The following is a 6,356-nucleotide window of genomic DNA, read 5'->3' on the forward strand; positions in this document are numbered from 1 at the left end:
AGACTATATGGACTCAGGGAGTGGGGGTTTGAAGGAGGCGTGGAAACCCCCCTTCATGCCCGGTACACCGCCCCGTCAAGGGGCTTGTAGGTGGCGTTCGATGGGGGCTTGAAGGTGATTTAGATGGTTGTTATTGGTTGCTGGAGAGAGAGATTGACTGTGATTGGTTGCTTTCATAGTTAGGATGATACCATTTGGATATAGGCACAACCATAATTTTAAAATCATTTTGGACAAAGTATAATAAATAATATTTTTGTATTTGATAAACAAGATAAAACTAGAATTACGACCCGCCGCAATGCGGCGGGGATTCTTTAGTTATAACTAAGTCGATTTAGGATGCGCACGTTATGTTGAACCTGTCAAACGGGAAAAAATAGACGATGTAAAAACTTTCGCCCACACACGCACGTTGCGTCGTGTTAACTCGCGTTAGAACGAAACGTAAAAACGTTAAACCAAAGACGCACGTTGCGATGTGTTAAGTCACAAAATTTCGAATGAACCATAAAGCGAAAAAATTTGAAAAATCCTCAAAGCCAAGGTTACAACAACGGAACAACCATATGAATAACCATTTTTTCTTTGAAACCTCCCAAAAGCCAAGATTACAACACATAAATAAAGAAAATCAAAGTGGTTAAATCGCAAAAGATTGAAACTTTTGAATTAGAAGTGAAAAATCAAATTAATTAAAGGGGTTAAATTACCAAAGATTAAACTTTAAACTTAAATTGTCAAAGATTAAAACTCTAGGGTTAAAAAGGAAACAAAGATTAAAACTTTAAGCTTAAATTGTCAAGGATAAAACTTGAAGGTTAAAAAGGAAAATTCCATTTTTTTTGAAAAACTCCCAAAGCTAAAGTTACAACAACCTTAAGCACAAATTAGTTGCTTATTTATAGGTTAATAATAATAATATGATATATACGGTTACCAGCGGAAATATGATATATTTCGGTTACCAGCGGAATAAAATAAGAACAGCTTTACACAACCATGATTTGTAAAATAAATAAATGGGGTGAACTTTGTAACTTGACACATGGTCGATATAGGTACATATTAAACAAACTAGGTTAAAAGAAGTTCCCCGCGTTGCGACGAATTTCTTTTGTTATTTAGTCTGTGTTTACATGTGTTTTGAAATCACTACGAGCGTGTTGCGAACAGAACTGCTGGCAAGAATAAAAAGAAAATGTAGAAAAAAACACTAAAAGATAACCGAAAGAAAATCAACCAAAAAAGTTGTATAGTAACGATGTTCTTCGTATGAAACCCGTGGTCAGAGATGAGCAAATTGTTCTGGGTACCTGTACCAAATTTGCCAAACCGAAAGATCTTAACTACCAATTCGGTACCGACTTTTGTTTGTTCCTGGTACCGGTTCACTACCGTTTTTTCCTTCATATATCGGTACCGTAACCGGTATTTTCGGTATCAGTACCAATTCTGTATTGGTTGGCACCAAGCTCATCGCTACCCCTGAAACTAAAAAAGAAAAAATTAAAAGTTGAAGAAAATCAACAAAAAAGTTGTACGATACCGTTGTTCGTACGATAACCGTGATTAGGGATGAGCAAATGGTACCGGGTAGCCGCACTGAATTTCCCGAACCAAAAGATTTCCAATATCAATTCGGCACCAACTTTTGGCGTTTTCTGTATGGGTGTCCGATTTTACCTTCATGTACTGATACCGAACAGGACCGTACCAGTATTTTCGATACCAGTACTGGTTCGATACCGGTTGACACCAAGCTTATCCGAACTCCTGATATTAAAAAAAAAGGTTAAAGTTAAAAGGTAAAGAAAATAACTATTATTATAATATTAAAACAATAAGAATATTAAAAATATATATATATATATTATTATAATACTAAAATTACTATTCATTTTAATTCATTTATTAATTATTATTAATATTAATATTAATATTAATTATTAATATTAATAATATTAATTATTAATATTAATTATTAATATTAATATTAATATTAATATTAATATTAATATTAATATTAATTATTAATATTAATTATTAATTATTAATATTAATATATAGTAAAGTAATAATAATATATAGTACTAGGGCATGGATCTACAGAAAACTTATTTCTACTAAGAAAACCTAGGAAACCCAATCTAGACCATTGATCATGATCATCCAATGGCTCATAAAATTTGAAGCATTTTTGAATTAAATTAAATAGAGTGGTAAAGTCAAAAAGGTACTTCAAGGGCATATGGGTAAAATTACCTATGATATTATGACATTTTATATATTATATTCATATTGATTAGACATGATGATATGAAAAGGAGAGAGAAGCACAATTACCTATAACCAAGACTCCCATTTCTCTCTTTCTCTCTCATACCTTCATTCTCTCTCTTCTTTATTGTTGTCACCATCACCATCATCATTGCTTCTTTTTCTTCTTTCTTCTTTTCTTCGAGAATTCAAAAAAACTTCTGTGCATTCACCATCATCATCATCCCTTCTCTCATCCTCTCTCTTTCTTCATGTTTCAATCACCAAGAACACACACAAGTGTGTGTGAGAGAATCGTTATTGTTAAAACTCCTTCGTGTTCATGAAGAACACCAAGAACACACACACAAGTGTGTGAGAAAGAAGCAGGCCTGAATCATTCGGTTGCATATGTTTCTAGAGAGAGAAAGTTATTAGAACACCAAGACCAAGAACACACACAAGTGTGTGAGAGAGAAGCAGGTCAGAAATCATTTGGTTCATGGGTTTTTAGAGAGAGAAAGTTGTTAGAACGCCAAGAACACACACACACAAGTGTGTGTGAGAGAATCATTTTTGAAGATCTTCATCGTGTTCATCAGACGGGTCTAGATCCGGTTAGTGTTCTACTAATTGCAAGAACACACTTGATTTTTTTGTTAAAAAGGTTGTCAATAACTTTTTGTGTGCTCAAAGTGTTCTAGTAATGGGTTAATGTTCATGTATTTTGCAGTTTTTTGTTTTTATGTTAAAATGATTTTTAGTTTTTTGATATTTTCAGTTTGTTGACCAATAATTTATGGGTTGGGTTTGTGTTAGGTTTTATAAATTGGATTTGCTTTATTTTGTTTTCTGTTTTTTGTTTAAATTGGGCATCCCAATTATTGGTAGATAATTAGTTTGAAAATCCATAATTGTTACAGTAAAGGTTTCAAAATATTGTTGGTTAAGTTGTTCTTTTTTTATAATTAGTGTTAAATGTTTCAAATTTTTGCAGGCATAACTAGTTACGTATGTTATATTTCTGCCAGCTAGATTCTAAACTGTTTGTCCTGTATGTTGTAACATATGTTACACTTTCGGACAATATATGGTGCATACATTGTGTTACACATTTTGTTTTGATATGAGTGGATATTGAAATGGTGAATGGTAATTGTTGTATCCTCATCTTAGCAAGTACTCTTTTGCTGACTACTAATATTTGTGTTTTTCATTTCTTGGGCAGGACTGGGACTGGGAAGAAACCTAACAAAACATTATGTGTTTACAAATCTATATCTTTTTAAATGGGTTGAAATGTTATTTTAAATGGGTTGTTAGTTGAAATGTCTTGCTGGCATAATTAGCTACATATGTTGTAATAATGTTACACGTGTTACTTATGTTAAAACCAGCCCTTTCTTGGACATAAAAAGGAGCTACACATATGTAACACATGTTTGTAACGTGTGTTACACTGGAGGGTACCTTTGATGTTGTACAGAAGTTACCCTCCAGTGTAACACATGTTACAAACATGTGTTACATATGTTCAACCTCCTTGTTACCAAAAATCGGGGCTGCACATATGTAACACGTGTTACAACAGGTTTTTACCTACTTGCACGTCTCTATTACAAATGGATGAAAAACAGTTTTTTTAAAACATCCACGGTGTAACACTTGTTTATTTGAAAGTTCTTAAAACAACCGCTGTAACACGTGTTATAATCCCATCTTCAACGTAAAGATACATCCAGTGCAACACGTGTTACAAAAGGAAATTACCTACTTACACATCTCTATTACGTTGATTTAAACAGTTATTTAAAAACATCCACTTTGCAACACTTGTTTATTTGAAAGTTCTTAAAACAACCGTTGTAACACGTGTTACAACTTTTTTAGTGTTGTGCATTTTCCTTTTTATTATCTCATCTTCAGCTTGAAGATACATCCAATGCAACACGTGTTAGGTTTATTACGTGTTACAAAAGGTTTTTACTTAATGTAATAGTAAGTTTAAATGTTAAAATGTTTTTTTTTTAAGATTGGCTGTTAAATGTTAAAATATATAAACTTCATAATTTATTCGGAATATCTCGTTTATTTTACAAATAACTCCGGAAATATTACTTGTGCTATTATGTATTTACTATGGCGGTTGTATTTGCAGGAGTGAGGAGAATGACCAGGTCCGTGACGGGTAGGCTGGCTAATAAGCGAAAGCAGAACGATAAAGAAACAGAACGATAACGAAAGAAGGTAGATGGAGAAACCGATGAAGAATGGGAACAAGAAGTCGATGAAGGGCAGGTGGTGGGTACCTTTGACGTTGTACAGAAGTTACCCTCCAGTGTAACACATGTTACAAACATGTGTTACATATGTTCAACCCCTTTGTTACCAAAAATCGGGGCTGCACATATGTAAGACATGTTTGTAACTTATGTTACACTAGAGGGTAACACATGTATGATCATTTTTGGATCATTTGTATATATTTAAGTCTGTATAAACCTACAACATTGATACCCCCAAAAAGGTTACACATGTTACGATAGAATGGGAAATGTGTGAAATGGCGTTTGTCAGTAAAACATATAACTTGTAAGGTGATACGACTGTATCTTTAAAACATGTTTACCTATAAGTACTTACATGTTACAGGTTGTATCTTTAAAACATGTTTAAACTGGAAACAGGAAACACTTGCAATGTATAAAGCAGAGTTACAGAAGATGTAACATGTGTAAAACTGGAAACACTTGTGTAACATTTTGGTGTAACACATTTTACAGGTTGTATCTTTAAAACATGTTTACCTATAAGTACTTACAAAATATAAAGCAGAGTAGGAACACAACTTTTAAGGATGTTACATACATTGTAGAGAAGATGTTACATGTGCACACACAATTAACATGTGTAACATCACGACAAGTGTCATGTGTGATCTTTTTTTGTTACCCTAGGGTGCTAAACATATTACAACGTTCATAACACACGTAAACTTATACTAACATCCGTCCCTATGTCCACAGATGATATAGAACATACTCCACGTTACCATATTTACTAGTATTCTAATGGCACTAAATTGTGGACACCGAATGTCAACGAGCAATATCATCCTATTATTGTTAAATCATACGTCACACTGGAAGAACTTCTTGCCATGTGTAAGGCTTATAACCAAGAAGCTGGGTTCAATGTAAAAAATATACGTTAATTTAGTTTTTTTTATCTACTAATAACATTGTTAATAACAAGTCTAGGTACTTATGTAACATGAAGTGTATCGTTTGTCCCTTTAATTTGTTACACTAGTCTCATATACTTATAGTTACATATATTACTTGTTTGTTCATTGATATGACATTTTGGATGATGTAATGTTGTTACATATGTAATTTTGCTAAGTTTAAATTGACACCAAAGGGGCTGACATATGTAACACATGTATAGCAATCTTACACATGTTACATATAGGTGTTACATGTGTTACAACGTCAAGGTTACACATGTTACATATAGTTGTTGCATCCAAAAAAAATTGCCTTCACAACAACATCCGTATTCATCCAAATATTGGCATACTAACAATGAAAATAAAAATAAATTTTATATCAATAGTTGTAATGCTTCTAAAAATGGTCTTCTAAAAATTGCCTTCACAACAACACCATCGTCACCACGAAAACCTGATGATGCGTTGTAATCCTTCCGCGGGTTTCGCTTCTTGATAACCATCTTCATCTTGAACAGAAAACATCTTTCCACCTATGAACAAAACAAGTACATCAATATTAAATATTCTATAGTTAAAACTTATTAATCTTCTATGTAACATGTGTAACGTGGCTATACATGTGTTACCTCTCTAGTGTAACACATGTTACAAACATGTGTTACATATGTGCACCCCCCCTTTGTGTCCAAAAAAGGGTTGGGGTATCTATAAGTAACTTGCATAATGTTGTTACTACATATGTAGCTAATTATCCCACAAAAAAAACTAGGACTTTTTATTTGTAAAATAAACGAGATATTCCGAATAAATTATGAAGTTTATACGTTTTAACATTTAACAGCCAATCTAAAAAAAACAATAA

At 32.8% G+C, this 6,356-nt stretch overlaps 1 long non-coding RNA gene across 1 annotated transcript; it reads left to right on the forward strand.

The window, feature by feature from the left end:
• Positions 1-2,470: 2,470 nt before the first annotated feature.
• Positions 2,471-4,928, forward strand: LOC110870961. The gene is made up of 2 exons (XR_002553381.2): positions 2,471-2,876; positions 4,418-4,928. It is a non-coding gene; the product is annotated as an uncharacterized LOC110870961 (long non-coding RNA).
• Positions 4,929-6,356: the final 1,428 nt, after the last annotated feature.

This window comes from Helianthus annuus, chromosome 8, assembly GCF_002127325.2.
Source record: "Helianthus annuus cultivar XRQ/B chromosome 8, HanXRQr2.0-SUNRISE, whole genome shotgun sequence".
Taxonomy (NCBI): domain Eukaryota; kingdom Viridiplantae; phylum Streptophyta; class Magnoliopsida; order Asterales; family Asteraceae; genus Helianthus; species Helianthus annuus.